General features: G+C 33.3%; 2 long non-coding RNA genes across 2 annotated transcripts in view; one reads left to right on the top strand and one right to left on the bottom strand.

Moving 5' to 3' along the window:
* The first annotated feature begins 12,873 nt into the window (after positions 1-12,873).
* LOC141560700 (uncharacterized) overlaps positions 12,874-21,698 on the top strand; it is a 151,941-nt gene continuing 143,116 nt past the window's right edge. Inside the window, exons 1-3 of the long non-coding RNA XR_012487785.1 lie at positions 12,874-12,974; positions 16,251-16,395; positions 20,353-20,418. This is a non-coding gene — a long non-coding RNA (uncharacterized LOC141560700). The remainder of the gene's footprint in view (positions 12,975-16,250; positions 16,396-20,352; positions 20,419-21,698) is intronic.
* LOC141560699 (uncharacterized) lies at positions 13,064-15,623 on the bottom strand. The gene is made up of 2 exons (XR_012487784.1): positions 15,485-15,623; positions 13,064-13,768 (listed from the first exon to the last, which is right to left on the bottom strand). It is a non-coding gene; the product is annotated as an uncharacterized LOC141560699 (long non-coding RNA).

Below are 21,698 nucleotides of genomic sequence, written 5' to 3' on the forward strand. Positions count from 1 at the left end.
ATTCTCACTGTTGAAGAGAGCCATGTCCATCAGAAATGATCATCGTATAGTCTTGTTGTTGCCATGTATAATGCTCTCCTGGTTCTGCTCATTTCACTTAACATCAGTTCACGTGAGTCTCTCCAAGCCTCTCTGAAATCATCCTTTTGGTCTTTTTTATAGAACGACAATATTCTATAACATTCATCTAGCATAATTTATTTAGCCATTCTCCAGGGATGGATATCAGTTTCCAGTTTCTAGTCACTACAAAAAGGGCTGCCACAAACATTTTTTCACATGTGGAATACCTTATTTTTTCTTTTAAATATCTCATCACTCTTGATATCAGAGATCAGTTTTATTTGTTCAGTCCTGGTCACCTCCTTATGAAAGCATGAAATCCTTTTATTTCATTGAATGACTATTTTCCCCTTGAAGTATTATGCTTAATTTTGCAGGTAGGTGATTCTTGTAGTTCTACCTCCTTTGCTTTCTGGAATATCATGTTCCATGAACCCATAATCCTTTAATATTGCAGCTACCAAGTCTTGCATAATTCTGAATTGTTTCTTTCTGGATATTTTTAGTATTCTTTTGTTTTTTTGACCTCATAGTTCCATAATTTGGCTATGATGTTCCTTGGAGTTTTTATTTGGGATCTCTTTCCTGAGGTGATCAGTGAATTCTTTCAATGCCTCTTTTACCTTCTGGATGAAGCTTGGACAGTATTCTTTAATAATTTCTTGAAAGATGCTCTCCAGTGCCTCTTTTTGATTATGGCTTTTAAGTAGTCCAATGATTTCAGACAATATAGTATATCTCTTAGATCTGTTTTTTTTTCTTATGAGATACTTTATATTTTCTTCTATTTTTCATTCTCATAGAGTTTCATAGAATCATTAGCTTCTGTTTCCCCAATTCTAACTCTTAAGCAATTGTTTTTCTTAGTTAGCTTTTGTATTTCCTTTTCCATTTGGCCAATTCTACTTTTTAAGCAGTTGTTTTCTTTTTTCAAGCCATTGACTCTTTTAAAAAAAATAATTCCCTTTCACCATTCCCATTTCTTTCCACAACTTTTCTTCTATCTCTCTTATATGATTAAAAAAAAAAAAAACTCCTTTTTGAGCTCTTTCATGATTTCTTTCTGGGCTTGAGACTATTTTCCATTTTCGTTTGGGACTTTGCCCATAGATTTTTGATATTGTTGTTCTCTTCTGAGTTTGATCTTCCCTGTCATCATAGTAACTTTCTATGAGGTTCTTCTTCTCCTTCTCTTTCTCTTCCCCCTCTTCCTCTTTTCCTTCCTTCCTTCCTTCCTTCCTCTTCCTCCTTCTCTTCCTCCTCCTCCTCTTTCTCCTCTTTTCCCTCCTCCTCCTTGCGTGGTGATCCCATGGTTCCTATGAATTCAATTATTTTAAATTATTTATCCTGATAATTTACATATCTACTTATTCAATTCAAATCTCCCTCCCAAACTCCAGAGTTCCATCTTCTATTGCCCATAGGATATCTTGAACTGAATCCCTAAAGACATCTTAATTAAATTCAGTGTGAAAAACTGAACTGATTTTTCACTCTAAGCCCTTAATCCTTCCAAAATTACTTATTTATTGTTAGTAGTACCACTGTCTTTCCCATATCATTCTCTTCTTATTACTTTCTGGCACATAGTAGGTGCTTAATAAATATGATGGATTTATTGATCTTCTTGCCAAAAGTCTCTTCTTACTTCCAGTCTCAACAAAGTTGTCAAATTGATCTTTTCTTGAACACACATATAACCCTAAAACTCTCCTCCTACTCAATTAACTCCTGTTGTTCCATATTACCTCTAGGATAAAATATAAAATCTTTTTGGCTTTCAAATTCAACTTGACTCTTTATCTTACACTATGTACCACCAGTTTCAAAAGAGAGAAAGAGAAAAAGAGAGAGAGGGAGAGAGTGATTTGGGTTGGGGAACAAAATATAAGAAGTCAATTTATCCTGAATATATCTTATTTATAAATGCTTTCATGTTGTCTCCCTTTTAGACTGTAAACTCCTTGAGAGTGGGGGCAGCCTTTTGCTTTTCTTTGTAGCCCAAGTGCTTATCTTAGTACTTAGCACAAAGTGAAGTTTAATAAATACTTGCTGGTTGATTGCTTTTTTTTTTTTTCCTTAGCAGAAATTTAGGAACTGAGGGAGAGCAAGATTATAAGTATCCACCTCCAAACCATTAAAACCTAATTTAATTTTAAGTAATAACTGTACGAGGCTTATAAATCTTGCTAAGTTTGAAAAGTTTGTGATATATATTTACTTTTGAAAGTTATGGGTGCATTTGGTCCCTAGTGTTTCAGCTACTCTCAAGTGTTAAAATGTTTGAAGAAAGTAGAACTAACTAAACTACTATATGTAGCAATTTAATATTTTATGTTGGAATAATGGCTGGTTTAACATTCATTAAGAAAGCCTATTTAAGTAGGAAGGGAATTTAGCAGATTTTTAAAGCTCTTATGTAATTTGCATTTGTTTTTGAGTCACGTTTAATATGATTAATAACCTATATCCTTTTGTAAACTCAAGAGATTGAAAACTAGTATTCACAGGGATGCTTATTTACCTTCCCTAATATCTGGGTTTGCTCCAAGCATATTTATACTTGTTCCTGTATTTTCAGGAGAGTTCTTATCATGCATTGCATGGATTCATCTGTTTCTTGGGTTTGAGGATCTTAGAAAAACCACACATTTCAGCAATCTGGTTGTGAAAATTTGTAAGCACAGATGACAAAAACAGAAGACCAAGTACTGTATATATTACTACTCTATATCAGACACCAGGAAGGTTTCATACCTCATTACTATCAGCTGGAACTGTTGTAGTCTCTGAAAGGATACTATATTATCATCAAAGCAAACATGCTATGCATTTTTGAGACTTAGCAACAGACTGTGGATTCCATAGTTACAGCCTAAAATTAAATTTCATTAAAAATTTCTTGGGGTGGATCTCTGCAGTTACTATAAGTTTGCCTCCTTCAAATCAAATTTCTGTTAAAGAAAGTATAATAGGAAAACAAAACCAAAGTAAATTTAAATTGAAGACAAGGTTTCATGCTTGATTACTCTCCTGTCTTTTTGTTCTAAGATTCTTTGGAAAGATTTCTCAATATTGAAAACTTGCATCTATATACCAATATTGCTAAGTCTTAATATATTTTCCCCTCTACTCTTAAAGAAAAAGATGATCCTCCTCTTTTCCAAGTCTAGCCTCCTTCACATGGGTCCTTGATCTCATTCATCCCTTTATGACTCCTTCTGGACTTTGTTCCATTAAATACTTTCTACTTTTACTGACATCAAACTGGTGGCTCATCTACTTACATCTTTTCACTTTCTTGTACTTATGAAACTGATTTATAGACCCTAGCAATAAGGGCCCAGTTCTTACATTACTCAAGATTTACCTTCATTTTCTAGGCTCTCAAGATTTTCTTGGATCCTAATTCAGTTATCTAGTGTATTTGGTATTATTACTAACTGTGTCATCTGCAAATTTGTAAGCAAGTAGTATATTGCTCAGTAACCAAGTCACTAAATAAAAAAAATCAATCAATTCACAAACATTTATTAAGTGTGCATACATTTATGTGTGCCAATTATTATTCTAAGTACTGAGGATACAAAAAAGATGAGAGTCCCTACCTTTAGGAAGCTTACAATCTAAAGGGAAAGACAACATGCAAACATCTACATAAAAGAAAGCTATCAACAGGATAAACAGAAGACCTTAGAATTAGGAGTGGTAGGAAAGGCATCCTACAAATGATGGGATTTTAGTTGAGATTTAAAGGGAGCTAGTAGAGTTCAAAGAGCACTTTTTGTTGGAACACTCCACTGGAAAATTCCTTTCAGATGACATTGAGCAATTAATGAGAACCTTAATTTCTTCATGTATAAAAATGAAGAATTTGAATAAAATGGTTTTCACAGTCCAATTCAATTTTAAAAGTCTATGAATACTGGGCGTAGCTAAGATGTGAGTTCACATTCAACTTTAGTCACTTAGCTGTATTATCTTGAGCAACTCGTTTAACTCTGATTACCTCAAAAAAAAGTCTATGAATCTTATTGTCATATGTTAAAGGTTAAAATACATGTTTATAGGTTTGTTAAACAACTAAAGAATAGGTTGACTTCAAACTCATTTAATAATGAACCACTAAACTGTACAGAAAGATTCCTGAGAACCACATACTGACTTAAAAAAATACATTAATATTATCTAAGTTCTATTGCATTTTCATTTATTTTAATATTTTCTGCTTAGCTTTTTGAGTTTGGGCCTCACTGGGGAAGAATTGCAGGCAAAATTTTGACTCCTCTAATTCAGAATTCTGAAAAGATAAGTAACTTGTCCAACTTACATAGCCAGTAAGTGAGGGTAATTCTCAAATAGATCTTAATGGCTCTAATACCAGTTCTCTGCCCTATCATATTGTCTCTCTTGTAGAGAGGATTTTTCAAATTATCCAGTAGACAAAGAATACATGCTATTAACCACTAAAGATACTCAGTACTTTTACCACAAAAATATTCCATTTATTCTGATATGAATAATTTGGATATAATTATTTATGCCATATCACAAATGTTCTATAATAGATTTGTGAAAATAATGAAGCCTTCTTTACATCATAACTTCTAGAGCTCAAGCTCTCTGAGGTTAAAATATTTGCTGAAATATAAGGAGAATTGTCAGATATTGGGTGAGAATAATTTAACTTGATAAATTACTTTTGGATCAGTGAAATTTGAACAAAATATATTCCTAATTTATTAGTTCCTATTTCTATAGGTTTACTGAACTTTCCTCAAACACTCCTGTAAAGTTGGTCAAATATGTATTATCTTCATTTTATATATGAAGAAAAAAATGAGGCCCAAAAAGATTGAGATTAAAATGGGGGGGGGGCTGAGATTAAAAATAAAAAGGAAAGAACTGTTCAGTAACATGAAATCTATTAACAAACCAACAAAAAATAAAGACATATTTATTTGTCTCAGATTTAATGGAGGCTGGAACTAAACAGTTAAAAGCTTTAAATACAAAATAAGAATTTCTATTTTTAGTTTAGAAGTAATAATGATTCCTTGAAATTTCTTGAGGAATAAAGTAGCATGATGGTATTGTATGGGATATGGATTAAAGTGGAGATAATCTTGAGGTAAAAACTAATTTAAGAGGCTATTACAAGTGTTCATAGACAAAAGGTTATGAGGGTCAAGATGCTGACTATTTGAATAGTCAGTAGGAGAACAATGAAATTCAAGGTGCTAAATAAACCACAATTTATTTCTCAACAAGGTATTAGAAGAAGAATAGAAGTGATAATAGTTTAGAATCGTCATTTTGGGTTTCCATTTGCAGTTGACATAGTGTGAAAATTTATGTAGACATGTGGCAAACTTTAATTCTATAAGTCTATCTAATCAGGCACATACAGGCCCGCAAAATTTCAAATACCATGACACCCCTATTCTTTCTACTATAATGAAAACATTAAGTGACTTTTTAAAATCCAAGGTCACATAGTTATTCCTAATATAGACAGAAGAAGCTAGAATCAGAAAAAATTCCAATTTATGTTCCTTTCTCTGCCCCTCTTCCTAATCCTTTGCAGTGATAATTTCCCAATTCTGGGCTTCCATCCTCTTGGATTCTGAACACACTGATTTTATCTAATTTACAAAACCTTGATTATTAATTAAGCTCAGAAATTCAAGAAACCTCAGAGGCCATATCTGTATTGGAAATCTATATAACACTCATCAAAGGTGATCACAAAGATTCCACTGAAGATCACCATTAATAGAAACTTCCATGATCTGAGAGAAGCCATATATATTGCATTAGGTTGACTCCTTAGCTTCATTTATTGATCTTTCTTCTGCCTTCCAGAGACAAGTTGAACAGAAACAGTTTCACAAAAGATCTTTCAAATACTTGAACATTATGTCACCCTTTTTGTGAAAAGATTTTTCCACGAAGCTCCTTGACTCCAACGTACTATTTCTTTTGTAACTCCTGAGCTAACACAGCTCCTTCAAGAGATAAATCTTTACATTATTGATTACTGGTACTTTTTATCTTACCTGGATTTTTGTGACAATTTTCTTGTTTTTTCATATTTATTGAATATTTTTAATTTTTTACAGCTACTTAAACATTTTAAACATTTTTTATTATAGCTTTTTATTTACAAGACATATGCATTGATCCTTGCAAAATCTTCTGTTCCAAATTTTTCCTTTCCTTCCTCTCACCCCCTTCCCTAGATGGCGAGTAGACTAATTCATGTTAAATATGTTAAAGTGTATGTTAAATGCAGTATATGTATACATATTTATACAATTATCTTGCTGCACAAGAAAAATCGAACTTAGAATTAAGGTAAAAATAACCTGAGAAAGAACACAAAAATGCAAGCGGATGATAACAGAAGGAGTGGAAATGCTATGTTATGGCCCACATTCAGTTCTTTCACTGGGTGTAGTTGGTTCTTTTCATTACTGAACAATTTGAACTGACTTGGTTCATGTCATTATTGAAGAGGGCCTCGTCCATCAGAATTGATCATCATATAGTATTGTTGTTGAAGCGTATAATAATCTCCTGGTTCTGCTTATTTCACTCAGTATCAGTTCATGTGAGTCTCTCCAGGCCTTTCTGAAATCATCCTGCTGGTCATTTCTTATAGAACAATAATATTCCATAAGATTCATATACCACAATTTATTCAGCCATTCTCCAATTGAGGGGCATCCACTCAGTTTCCAGTTTCTAGCCACTACAAAAAGGGCTACCACCATTTTTGCATATACAGGTTCCTTTCCCTTCTTTAAGATCTCTTTCAGATATAAACCCAGTAGTAACATTGCTGGATCACAGGATATGCACAATTTGATAACTTTTTGAGCATAGTTCAAAATTGTTCTCCAGAATGGTGGATTCATTCACAATTCCACCAGTGTCCCAGTTTTCCCACATCCCCTCCAACATTCATCATCTTTTCTGTTATCCTAGCCAATCTGAGAGGTGTGTATGGTATCTCAGAGTGCTCTTAATTTGCATTTCTCTGATCAATAATGATTTGAGCATCTTTTTCATATAGTTAGAAATAGTTTTAATTTCTTCATCTGAGAATTGTCTATTCATATCCTTTGACCATTTATCAATTGGAGAATGGCTTGATTTCTTATAAATTAGAGTCAATTGTATATTTTGGAAATGAGGTCTTTATTAGAACCTTTGACTGTAAAAATGTTTTCCCTGTTTATTGCTTCCCTTCTATTTTTGTCTGGATTAGTTTTGTTTGTACAAAAACTTTTTAACTTGATATAATCAAAAATTTCTATTTTGTAAATAATGATCTTTAGTTCTTCTTTAGTCACAATTCCTTTGTTTTCCACAGGTTTGAGAGGAAACTATCCTATGTTCTTTTAATATAATCTCATTCTTTATGCCTAGATAATGAACCCATTTTAACCTTATCTTGCTGTACAGTGTTAAGTGTGGGTCAATGCCTAGTTTCTGCCATACTAATTTCCAATTTTCCCATCAGGTTTTGTCAAACAGTGAATTCTTATCCCAAAAGCTGGGGTCTTTGGGTCTAGTTAAATACTAGATTATAGTTATTGACTATTTTTTCCTATGAACCTAGCCTATTCCACTGATCAACTAGTTTATTTCTTAGCCAATACCAAATAGTTTTGGTGACTGTTGTTTTATAATGTAGTTTTAGATCTCGTACAGCTAGGCCACCTTAATTTGATTTTTTTTTCATTAATTCCCTTGAAAGTCTTGACCTTTTTTTTGTTCTTCCAGATGAATTTTATTGTTATTTTTTCTAGGTCATTAAAATAATTTTTGGGAGTCTGATTGGTATAGCACTAAATAGATTATTTTCTTGCCTTTTTAATTAATATTTTTATTTTTCCATTTACTTGTAAATTTTTTTATATATCTTTTTTTAAAACGGTGAATTCCAGATTCCAGATATATGTGTATATGTGAATACTTCAATCTGTATTCAAACACAATCAGTTCTTTCTCTTATATGATAGCATTTTTCCATATAAGTTCTTCAAAATTTAGTCATGTATCATTGTATTGCTGAGAATAGCAAAGTCAATCACAGCTGATCATCCCATAACATTGCTATTCCTCTGTATACAGTACATTTCACCTTGCTTGAGTTATGAAGGACTTTCCAGGTTTTTCTGAGAGCATCCTGCTCATCATTTCCCATAGAACGATAATATTCCATCATTATCACATACTACAAATTATTCAGCCATTTCCCAATTGATGACATCCCCTCAATTTCAAATTCTTTGCCTTGAGAAGAGAGCTACTATAGATATTTTTATACATATAGATCCTTTTCCTTTTTAAAAAAATTTATTTGGGATTCATGACTAGTAGTGATTATTATAAAAGGATATGCATGATTTTATAGCCTTTTATAGCTTATATATATGTATAATTATACCTATAATTTAAACTCATATTTTATAATTTTTCAATTTATCATTTATAAATTAGGGAATCGCTCTTAATTTTTTATGCAAATTTGACCCATTTCTCTATACATTTGAGAAATGAAGTCTTTGGGGCAGCTAGGTGGCGCAGTTCCTAGCTGTGTGACCCTGGGCAAGTCACTTAACCCCAACCTCAGGAAAAAAAAAAAAAAGGGGAAAAAAAAAAGAGAAATGAGGACTTCATCAGAGAAAATTGCTTCAAAATTCTTTTCCAAATTTCTATTTATTCTATTCTCTCTCTCCTTTCACCTTGATCCTCCTCAAAAGTATTTTGCAACTAACCACTTTCTTTCCCCAATATGCATTGTCTTTTATTACCAGGACTTCCCCCTGCCCATATCCCCTTCTTCTTCTACTCTTCTGCAGGGTAAGATATAGTCATATTGTGTATATTATTTTCTTTTCAAGCCAGTTCCATTGAGATTAAGTTTTACTCATTTCCTTTCCCTCTCCCTCTTCCCCTCCTTGTAAAAGCTTTTTCTTGTCTCTTTTATGATAGATAATTTATACCATGTTCCACTTCTCCCTTTCCCATTCTTCCAATACATTCATTCCTCTCTCATCCCTAATTTTTTAGATATTATTCCTTCATATTTAACTCACACTGTGTATACTTCTTCTGTCATAATAATGATAAAGTTCTTATGTTACAAGTATCATATCCTCCTGTGTAATCCCTTATGATATCCTTTTCTTAATCACCTTTTTATGCTTCTCCTAAGTCCTGTATTTGAAAGTCAAATTTTCTATTCAACTCTGGTCTTTTCAACACAAATGCTTGAAAGTGCACTTTTTCCCCTGGAGGATTATATTCAATTTTGCTGGGCAGGTGACTCTTGGTTGTAATACTAGTTCCATTGCTCTCCAGAATATGATATTTCAAACTTTCTTATCCTTTAATATAGAGGCTGCTAAATCTTGTGTTATCCTGACTATGGCTCCACTATATTTAAATTGTTTTTTTCTGAATGCTTGCAATATATTTTCTTCTTGACATATGAGTTCTGGAACTTGGCTGTAATATTCCTTGTAGTTCTCATTTTGAAATCCCTTTCTTTCATGAGTTGATCTGTGGATTCTTTCTTTTTTTCTTTTTCTTTTTTCTTTTTCTTTCTTTTTTTTGTGTGTGAAACAATTGAGATTAAGTGATTTGCCCAAGATCACACAGCTAGTAAGTATCAAATGCCTGACCAGATTTAAATTTGGGTCCTCCTGACTTCAAGGCTTGTGCTCTATCTGATTCACTATCTAGCTAGTTCCAGTGGATTCTTTGAATTTCTATTTTACCATCTGGTTCTAGAACATCAGGATGATTTTTCTGGAGAATTTTATATCTAGGCTCTATTTTTGATCATGGTTTTCAAATAGAGCAATAATGATCTCTCCTGTATCTATTTTCCAGATCACTGTTTTTCCAATGAGATTTTTACATTGTTTTCTATTTTTTCTTTCCTTTGGTTTTGTTTTATTGTTTCTTAATTTCTCATAAAGTCATTAGTTCCCACTTGCTCAATCCTAATTTTCAAGGTGAGTTTTTGTATTTCTCTCCTTTCCCATTTGGGGGCAATTTTGCTTTTTAAGGCATTTTGTATTTTCTTTTGTATTATCAATTCTCTTCCCAATTTTTCCTCCTTTTATCTTACTTGATGTTCAAATCTCTCTTGAGCTCTTCTATGACATGAAGCCAATTCATTTTTCCTGGAGTCTTTGGCTGTAGCAGCTTTGACTTTGTTATTTTCTTCTTGTGTGTGTGTGTGTGTGTGTGTGTGTGTGTGTGTGTGTGTGTGTGTGTGTGTTTTGATCTTGTCATCATAGTAACATTTTTATTATCAGAATCTTTTTCTGTTGTCTACTTATTTCCCATTTCAGCTTTTAACTCTTTATAGTGGGGCTCTGTTTTCAGGGTGGAGGGTGCACTGCTCCAAGCTTCAGGGGTTTGTGCAGCTGTTTTCAGGTATTTTTTTCTGGGGATCTGACCACAAGCATTCTTTTCTGCCCTGGAACTGTGAGGAGTGTCTCCACTCCACTGTGGTTATAAGTTCTAGTGTGCTAAAGCAATAGAGTCCTTCCTCAGTGATAATAAAAAGACTTCCTGTGAACTAAGGAAGCTGCTGTTGCTGCTGCCATTGCCACCACCACAGCTACCCTTGTCTATTTTGATTTGCTGGTTTCCCAAGCTCTTCTCACCTTTTGGGCTGACCTTCCTAATTGTCTTTGGTATCTCTGAGCTTAGGGGCCTAGAAGCCACCAGTAATGTCACTGATTCAGAGATCCCAAGGCCCATTCTTGCTCTACTGGCGCCTGGACCAGGGCTGAGGCTGTGGTGGTCAGCCTGCACTGGGACTATCCTGGATTCCCATTCTGGTGCCACAGATCTTTCCTGCTGACCTTCTAGGTTGTCTTCAGATGGAAAATTGTTCCACCCTGTCTTTTGTGTGTTCTGACACTCTAAAAATTGTTTAGAGTCATTATTTAAAGAAATTTAGAGAGTTTTGGGTGAAAGCTTGGCAGAGTTCCTGTCTTTAATCTCTCTTCTTGTTTTGTTTTTTCTTTGTTTTCCTTTTGTTCTCCTTTCCTAGATTTTTCTCAATGTCCTATTGTCTAACTAAACATTATACATAGCTCATCTTGAGCCCTTTTTCTCTCAACATCTTTTTTCTTGGTTTCATCAGTTCATATAAACTAAATTATCATTTATGTAAAGATGATTCCCACATTTTAGTTTCTCTTTACAGGTTAATTGGAGTTTTATGTGGCTACATTCCTATTAGACATTTCTTTGATATCCTTTAACCATCCCTTAAACATTTCTAAATCATTTCACATTTCCCCCCTAAACCTACTTCCCCTCTTTCTAATTTTACAATTTCTTTTGAGAGTACCATTATACTTCTAGTCAATAATTTAGAATTATCCTTTTAGATTTTACTTTCCCCTCCCTCATAATCAATCATCTATTAAATCTTATTGGATCTACCTATAAAACCCCTCTCAATTTTGTCTTTTTCTCTGCTTGTATTGTACATCACAACAATGATAATTTGTGTTATCAGCTTTTGTCTAAACTGTTGCAGACTGCTTTCCTTATTTTCAATCTTTTCCCTTTCCAATCCACATTCCACATAACAGTCAAATTAATATTCCTAAATTTTGTTTCTTTCTTGCTTAAACAAATAAAACAAATCCTCTAGTACCTCTGCTAGTATTTAATAATCTGATTCCAGATGACCTTTTTAGACTTAATACAGGTTCTTTATATCATTACATTTCTGCCATATTTATCTTATTGTTTTATGTACATGGTATTTCTCCCATCTCCATGCATTTGTGCTGTGCTCCATGCTTGGAACCTTACCTCATTACCTTAGTTTCTTGGAATCCTTAATTTCCTTAAAAGTTTAGTTCAATGCATGGACTCTTTTTTGATTTTGATTGTTGCTAGTATCCTGTCCCTGAAATTACTTTTTATTAGAAATATATTGTATTTCTACTATTTATTTGGTGTATATTTACTTCCCTTCATACGTATTTCTTTTCAAGAGAATACAGCCTCCTTGAGGACAAATAATGCCCTGTTTTTGTCTTTATATACCTGAACTCAGAACAATGCCTTACACTTAAATGGTACTAAATCAATTCTTTTAAAAACTGAATTTATATGTAAATATATCTAGATTATATCTTTCCTGCACTATAAACAATAAATTTCTCTAAACCTTTTAGTCAATGTTCATTATAATGAAAGTTATATTGTATTGTATCTCTCTCTCTCTCTCTCTCTTTATATATATATATATATATATATATGTGTATATATATATATACATATATGTAATATTGTATTTTACCAAGGGGGCGAAAGGGGGAGAAATGTTTTTCACATTAAACTGTATTTGTTTAATAGGAGGTTCTATAAATTATACTCTTGCCTACAAGTAAGCTTATATATGCATTGTGTAGAAAATTCCTTTTTGTATATTAAACTAATGGTCACAGGATGCACATGGCTTCTCTACTGTGATACTCTGACCTTCTCCATTTCTAAAGAGCAAAAGAATAAGGTTACAAACACTGTCTCATTGGAGACTTCAAGATTTGAACAATCACTTTGGAAGTATTATGTGGAGGAGAGAGGAAGGACCTGGAGGAATAGAATAGAATTAAGTTTCATCCTCAGGTCCTATTAGTACAGGGATGAGCTATATCACCAAGGCAACCCAACAGGCATTGTGACCTTAGATAGATATGTAGGAAATTTTTTTTGTTTGGACAAAGAAATAGAATTGTATAGCCAGAGTTTCAGGAGAAAAGAATGAAAAATTGGAGGCATAACAGATAGTCTTCAAGTAAACTCCCTAATCCCATCCTATCCTCTCTTCTCTTGAGAAAGATCGTACTCCTAAGGTAAGGGGAAATGCAAGTATGCATTTTTTTTACTTTTTTCTCATTTAGGGGAATGAAATTGAACATATTTTGCTAAATATATTTCCTCATTTTCCACTTTTTCAGTTATTTTATTTTTGGTGTTGTTGACATTTGGGCCTGAGTATAAAAAGGCCCAGAAGACTGGAATTGAAGGAAGGGAGCCTTAGGAAGAGAAGAACCAACATTCTTCTTTGAGTTGATTTTCTAATTTTTTCATTTGACTTTGCTCTAATATTTCAGTTTGCATATCTTCATCTTGGAGTTCTATCTCTTCTAATTTGTTTTGCAGAATGCACAACTTTTTATTAAAATTTTCCAGTCTTTCTTCTAAAACACTGGCTCTTTTTTCAAGTTTTTCTTTAAGAACTTTAATTTCATTCCTTATTTCATCTTTTAATTCTTTTGTTAGAATTTTCAACCGCTCTTGTGCTTGTTCCATTCTTTTTTCTGGTGTACTAGCTATTGTAGACAATGACATATTATTTCTTTCTTCCTTAGATGTCTCCTCAAGTCCTTTTACTCCATATTTCTGCATTGTAGAAGAGCTTTTTTTGTACTTGCTCATTTTTCACTTTCTTTGCTTTTTGTGTTTTTCTTTGTGGAATTATCCTTGTGAAGATTACTTTTCTTTCTGCTCTTTGTTATTCGTTTACTTTATTTGGGTCAGTTGTTGTTTGAAGGTGATTTGGGAGTGACTTGATCTCACAACTCACTCACTGAACCATTTTTTTCCCCAGAAATCCTGCTTCTCTAAAGTTCTTCTTGGCTAGTCACTGTATATATAGAAAGAAACCCAAAATGTCAGGCCAGGGGAAAGATCTCATAAGTATAATAAATTTGACTTTCATAAGTATAATACATTTCTTTTTCCTATGATGAGTATATAGTATCTTTCTAACTATTCCCTTCTCTTTGAAAATTTATTAGTTGGTAAAGACTAATTAAATTGGTAGCAGGTCGGTCAAATATTCTTTTTTTCCCCCTTTCATTTTTATTTCAAAGAACACTGAGGGAGAACATTTGGATAACTACATGCATGCTATGCTATCTTTTCAAATGAAATATTGGTCAAAGTAATATGTAAAATAAAAAATAAATATGTAATTCATCCTGAATCTCACTATCATTATTCTCAGTTATCTAAGCCATAGGCTATTATTCACAATATCTTTTTGATAAAAATAAGCATCATTATAGTAAAACAGGCCTATTTGTATCCAAGATGTTTTTGAAAATCATTTTATCTTCCATATTTGACTTTTAAAGTCATCATTATTAGATATCTATTTAGATTGAACTTTAAATGTGAAAATGTTGGGAGGTTGGATGATCAAAAGGAAAAAAGATCATGACCTGAGATTTAACATGGTGAGAAATTTGTTTTAGAGGGCAAATTAAATAGGAATGAGGATTGGCCAAGTTGTCAGCAGAAAGAATAAGGTGTGAGAGACCATGGAGACCTGGTATTGGGGGCAGGGAGGGAATATAACTTAAGGAAGCATAAAAGAGTAGGCTTAAGTGAGGTTCTTAAAAAGATGGTCTGTGAGAAGAGAAGGATGTGAGAAAAAGGGGAACACAATTACAATGAGTAGTTATGAATCTATATAAAATGTGTTATATGAGAACATATATTTATGTGTCTGTACATGAATTATGGATATATAGTCATATAATCCTTGGAGACCTGAGTAATCAATAGAAGTAGGGTTTTTTTTTTCTCACAGTCACTTGATGGGGGGGCAAGCATGATGTAGAAAGAGGAGATGTGGGGAAGGGTCATTTCTCTTTTAATTGATCTAGACCCCATTTACTGTGGAAAGTCAAGTCATGTAATATTCCTAGTATTGAAGGGAAAATAAGAGGCATTGAGGCACAGAAAGTAAAGTCTTTAAAATGCTAAGAAGAAGTTCATTGGGAATACCATCCTTTCCACTCTCCCCTCTCAGGAAACCATTGCTATAGGAAATAAATGAATCAAAACCAGCCTAAATGTATCAGCATCTCCTCTGGATGTGTTAAGGGAACCATATAACAACAGTGACTTATTTTTTAGATTATCGCATCCATACTTGATGAAAGTCAGACTTAGATTTGTGCAGGGAGCAAGAAATTGGTAAAAGTAAAAGTAGAGTGTAACTATGGAGATCAGGTAAATATTGGTCATGGTTCTTTCTCACATCACCGTGCTTTTATAGTACTAACACATTTCTTGAGTGTGATTTGCAGAATCTCATATAACTTCTAAAAAGTAATTTGAAGCTCTGGAATTCTAAAATATTGTGATTCTTCTATTCAATGGTCATTTTAAATAAATTTTAAATAACTGAAACTGCCTAGAACTCAAAAGCAAAGCAGCAGAATAAAACAAAATAAATCTAAAACCAATAATAAATGCCTGTCACAAAACACGTGCATTTAATTCCAAAGGAGGATAAAAAGAGTCTGTCATAGTTAACATTTCAGGCTTAGAGAATATTCATTCAACTCACCTAAAACACAGTGCTTGGATTTGTGTCTCAACCTTCGCATCTGCCTATGTTATAATCAGGCAAATGGTACAAGCTGCTGATGTTGGTCAGAAAGGAAGATGGTGGTAGCATACTCACAATTAACATGGATATAACACTTGAAAATTTGCAAAGTGCTTTATATATATATAAATTGATGCACCTGAACCTCATAACAACCCTCTGTGAGGTAGATACTACAGGTAGTATTATTATCCCTGTTTTACAGATGAGGAAAGTGAATATTAGACAAGTTAGCCTGTGTTCACACAATTAACTAACCATGAGAGGAAGAATTTGAATTGAGGATTTTCCTAATTCCTAAGTTCAAAACTATCACTTAGAAACTCTGAATGGTAGTAAAAGCCCAGAGACTTTGAGTCACGTAGCAAGGCAGGGGGAAGATTGTGTTCAGTTTAAAATTTCAGAATTTCAAAAAAGTATTTTAGGGAATTTTTGCATGTTTCCATTTGGACAATGGAGAAATACGTACCAGGTAGCTTCAAAATGGGAGGAAAGTCTCTAGTGGAGTAAGTAAAGGATGTGAGGAATTTTCCATTTTCTCCTCTGTGCTGTTTAAAATTTTAGAAAATGTGGTTTAAAATATTTTGTTAATGGTAATTCAAGAGTAAATACATGGATGACCTACTTATCAAATATGCAAATGACACAAAGAGGAGATGAAGAGCTGACATACTAAATGATCGTATCCTGAATTAAAAGAAGTTCTTTGTTTTTGTTTTGCAAGGCAGTTGGGGTTAGGTGACTTTCCCAAGGTCACACAGCCTGAAAGGATTTTTGACAAACTGCAATGCTGGATTTGAATAAGATTGAGTTAATGAATTGTGCATTTCAGTGAAAAAAAAACAACTTGGCAAGTACAAGATATAGAGGTATGGTTGGATAGCAATTCATTTTAAACATTATTTGGTAGCGTTAGTTAATTAACTTGCAAATCTCAGTATAAGTCAGCAATGACAAATAAAGGCCAGCCAAACTTTGTCTAATAGAAGATTTTAAGCTGCACTGAAAGAGATACAGTGAATGAAGGGGGATGGTACTGCTGTTACTCTGACTCAGCCAAACAGATGTTTGTCTGAGAATATGGTGTTCAGGTTAAAGCACTACATTTTAAGAAAGATATTGCCAAGTCAGAGAATATTCAAAAAAGGGATAGCAGGGAAATGAGGTACTTATAGTTTAGTGATTGCAAATTCATTTAGGACAAGTATAATTTTGTACAAATATAGAATGATGAACAATATTGCTTAAAATGAGAAAATAGACATTCTGACTGAAAATCAGACTAAAATCTGTCAGAGAAAATTATTGGTTAGTACAATATTTAGTAATGGAGTTGGAATCATGATACCTAAGTTTTGAGTTCCTTGTGGTAAAGCAGAAAGAGCATATGACCCTGAGTGGCCTCTCTCTGTCCTCAATTCCATCCTTTGTGACCCTAGAAAAGTCACTTATCCAGTAAAATAGAGGGATGGGAACACTTAATTTCTTAAGTTCCTTTTAGCTTTTGACCTATGATCATAACGTAGGTCCCATTTACTAGCTGCATGACTTTGGACAAATATCTTCAATTCAAAAATGAAATAATCCCTGTCCTCAGGAATATTTGTTTATAAATAAAAAAATACATGCAAAGTAAAATACAAAATAATTATTTAATGTGTACATGTGTATGTTTGGGGAGGTGGGGTGCTACTAATTGCTGGAGGAATCAGGGAAGGCTTCTTGTAAGGTGTTGGCACTTAATGATAAGTCTTGAAAGAACCTAGGGGTTCCAAGAAGTGAAAGTTAGGAAAGATCACATATCTAAGGAGGACAGAGAAATCAACAAGGTCAAGTGCCCTAGAAATTTCAAGGAGTATAAGAACTGAGAAAAAGGCCAATAAATTGAGCAATTAAGACTTTTTTTTTTGTAGTAACTAAGAAGAGCAGTTAATTGAGAGTGCTTCTTTTTTTTTTTTCTTTTTTTAATTTATGAAATAAAACAAGCATTTTCATTATACAGTATAATAAGAAGTTTATTGTACATAAAGTTGCAAATCTGTTATTTTCAACTTGCTATTCTTTTTAAATATATAAAATAAAAAGATATAATTTTTTTCTCCCTCCTGCCCTACAGTTGGCTACTATTAGACATATATGTATATACATGTGTACACGTATATGTGTGTATGTGTATGTGTGCATATATATGTAAAATTATTATTCTTCACATATATATTTATCCATCCTTTCTCTGATTGCTGATAGTATCTTTGTTCATATGTCCTTTATAGTTAATTTGGGTATTTATAATAGTCAAAATGATATTCGCTCAAAGTCCTTCTTAAAACATTATTGCTGTTACCATATACAGTGTTCTTTTGGTTTTGCTCATTTTGCTCTACATTATTTTCTGCAAGTCTTTCAATGTTTTTCTAAGATCATTGAGCTTATCATTTCTTATAGCATAGCATTCCATCACAATCATATACCACAACTTGTTCAACCATTCCCCAATCAAATGTAGGAACTAAAATAATATGTCTTTAAAGCCAATCCCAGTTCTAGCAATCTTTGATGAAGTGTTAAGGTTTATAAAGTCATCATTGGAGTTGTCTCTATTGACATGAAAGTTGTGTAAAAATGAAGAATTCCATGACTGACTATTCTGCTCTCACATTCAAGCAAACAGGAACTCAATTGTAATTATACAAGTGCCATTTGCCATAAGCTCTTAGTCTCTGATATATGGCTGATATGTTTAGCTTCGATTATTGACATGATATATATTTAACCTGACTTATTCTATGTAAAATGTTTACTCATCATTTGATGAGCATTGGCTCATCAAATTTTATATATGTATATTTATACATATAGAGAGATACATATACATGTATGACAGTTTTTACCTACTTTTTTTATATTGTAGCTCACAAAGAGGCCATCTTATAATGAGGTACAGAAAGTTTTTTTATGTTCATTGCAAGTTGTGTTTTGAAAGTTATATTAGCAATTCAAAATATATCATGTCCCAGAAATATTTCTTTAATTGAAAAATGGGTTACTGGTGAATAAAATCCATGGAATTGAATTCACAGAGAAATAATTGTGCTATGATAATAATAAAAAACCCAACTTAATGTTCTCTAGGCAACAGAACATCGCCAATGTGCTAAATCTTTGTCTGTAAACTTATTAAATTATTGTTTTATGAATCTTCTGTGGGCCCATATCCAAATTGAATGTTTTGCCAATATTAATCCCTTACTGATGGTTCTAACAAAGAGTTCTCTTTCAGGGACAGGTCTAGTTCCTTGGGGAAGTAAATAGAGTCAATGATTTACTGATAAGGCCACCCAGTATATACATCATTGCTGTCCCATATATCAATGTCATGGGCAACAGCTTGCTTTACTAAGTGATTCTGCAGTATCTTCTCAAAGACTATTTTGTTTCGTAATCAGATCAAAGTGCCAACATGAATACTTTTCAGTTTTGCATAAATTGTGCGCATCTCTAATAGCACTTTTATTTCAGAGATGTATTTATGGATTAGTATCCCCCAGAAATTGCAGCTGAAAATTGTAATTTCTTCTTTCAAAGCCTGAATAAACTTGTCTCCTTAGAAAATACCCAACTTGCTTATCACTGATGTAAGCTGAAGCATGGCTGATTGCAGAGACGCTTTTACACTAAAATTGAGATTTTATGCTTGTTCCTTCTTGGAAGAATTCAAACATTCAAGTGGCATTTGCTTTATAACTCTTCCTAACATGCCAGCTGCAAATTTGGTATTAATTAGCCAAGCTATTTTGTAGATGCTCTTGTCTGTCCATAGGACGCTATCAAATGGTATTAAATATTTTATCCAATCCCTTGAAAATGGATTGGAAAACTAATGAGTGATCGCTTTGCGAAAATTACACAGGGTGAAGAGAAAACCCTAAAGGAACACTGCCCCTTTGATGATGACTGACAGATAATGACATAGCTTTCAGTCTTTGCTTAAAAAAAAAAAAAGAATTTACTGAGTGGATAGTATAGTTTCGCATCCATCGTAAGTTGATACTGGAAATGCCTTTAGGAGGACAAGTAGAAGGACATGTTTCTTTTGAAATCCAAAAGATGAGGAAAAGTTTGGCAGTTTAAAAAATTGATATCCTGCTAAACAAGTTATTGATTTTCTTTTTGGATTTGCAGTACAGGCGTTCCTGTGAGTAGTCCCATTTTGAAGCGTTTCTCTGAAGGAGCATGCTTTGCTCTGTACATAATCTTTCAATAAGGAATCCTACTTACAGCATATTTTTTCTTCAAAGGCTTTGCATTTCTGCATAAAAAGCTTATTAATTATTTGTAGCTGCTTGTCATCATGTTCTGATAATAGAAGCCTGGTCAAGGATAATAATTACCACTTCACCTTTTTTGGATCATATATATCCACTATTCCTAGTGCAATATTACCCAAAGCATCTCTTCTCTCCCTGTACACAGGACCAAAAGTGCAGGCACATCATTTATTGATAAGACAAAAAGAATGTAATGAAATTATCAATGTTCTTGAATTAATTATGAACATGATTAAGAAAGCTAAAATCTCAGGAGCCAGGATCTCATTACCCATTCAGTCTTAGGGATTGCTTTCATTCAGCTAAGCAAAAAGGCTTTGAGCAGTCCCACAATTGCCTTTCTCTCATTTATTTGTGCTAGAATTAAGGTTTATTTGTTTTCTGTTTTCTCCTTCTTCAGAGATGATTTCTCTTAGTTTATCCATTTAACAAATTGTTTCTTCCTGTATCATAGAAGAATGCCCCTGTAGGGCCTATATCACTGTCTTCTGTCTACAGACCTCCTCCTTTTGATGGCATTTTCTCTCAACTCATTTTGCTGGGAGCTCCTAAATATCTCTCAAGGTAAGTCTGAGAATGTAGCCAAAAAGTTCTTTCAGATTTATGTCTGCAGCTATACAACAGTTCTGTCTGAGTCCCATTCAGCTCAGACTCTTAATGACATCATTATTACGCTGTCTGAACTAGGCTGCATTTAACTGGGAGCCTGCTTAGTATTATTACTTACCTTCCTTACTATGTGAAGGTACTAATAATTGTTGTTTGTGGGGTGATGGGGGTTAGGGGAGACAAGGAGGCAAGGAATTGTATCAAAAGTATCAGGGATTTGGATTTAAATCTGGTAGCCCTGTGCAGCATAAATAAAAAGCCAAAGTTCATTCAAATGGACATTTTGGAGGATGAAAATCCTCATAGATCTGTTGCTCTCACTTTGTCAGAGTTGGGTCGGGAAGAGTGTAACTGAAGATGCAAAGCCGTCCCTTGCTTTATTTACAGATTTTTCAGTATTCCACATTCCAAACTGTTCTTCTTTATAAGGCCCCCTGGAATTCCGGGTTATTGTAGTGTGTAATGGAAAAGGAATATTAGAATGATAGGGTATAATGTCAAATGCCTGGTAATTACCTTGATGAAACCTGGCAAGGAAAACGGATCTATTTGTCAGATAAAGCGAGAGGACTTTTAAGCAGCAAACTTTTCCTAATAAATCATTGATATAAAATGCCATTGTTAAGATATGATGTTCTCTATCAGCATGCATTTTGCAGTCAGAGGCAGGGCTACACTACATGGTTTAATGATGTTTTGGTTTAAAATATGTTATGGAACCCATGTTTTTTCATATGTGAGAGTTAAACATTGGAGAGATAGGACATAGGAGAAAGTCATAGCTGTAGGTCATTAAACAAATGTTTCATATTTCCCACTTTAAAAGAAAAACATCCTGGTTTCCTCTCTATTGGCGACTAAATAAGACTGCTTCCATCTTCACCAATTTAAATGAGTGGGGAAAATGCAAAAATTGAAATACAAGATGAATGTTGTAGCTCTCTACAATGAAATGATTACAATATATAATTTACAAATTTGCAGTCCTAGAAATAACCTTGAAATTTGGAACTTTCCTGTAAAATTTGATTAAATGACACAAAAGAGTGAAGATTGTCCCTGTAAATCTATATGGTAAATAAATAAATTGTAAGCATGCTTATGTAAATTCGTATGTGAGTGTTTCCATTTAAAAAATATTACTTTTGTTTTTTATCACCTATCTACATTGGGGCATTCAAAAATATATTACATAAAGTGATGCAACATTATCAGGTATTCTATTTTCTGCTGCC

The sequence above is a fragment of the Sminthopsis crassicaudata genome, chromosome 3, assembly GCF_048593235.1.
Source record: "Sminthopsis crassicaudata isolate SCR6 chromosome 3, ASM4859323v1, whole genome shotgun sequence".
Lineage (NCBI taxonomy): Eukaryota > Metazoa > Chordata > Mammalia > Dasyuromorphia > Dasyuridae > Sminthopsis > Sminthopsis crassicaudata.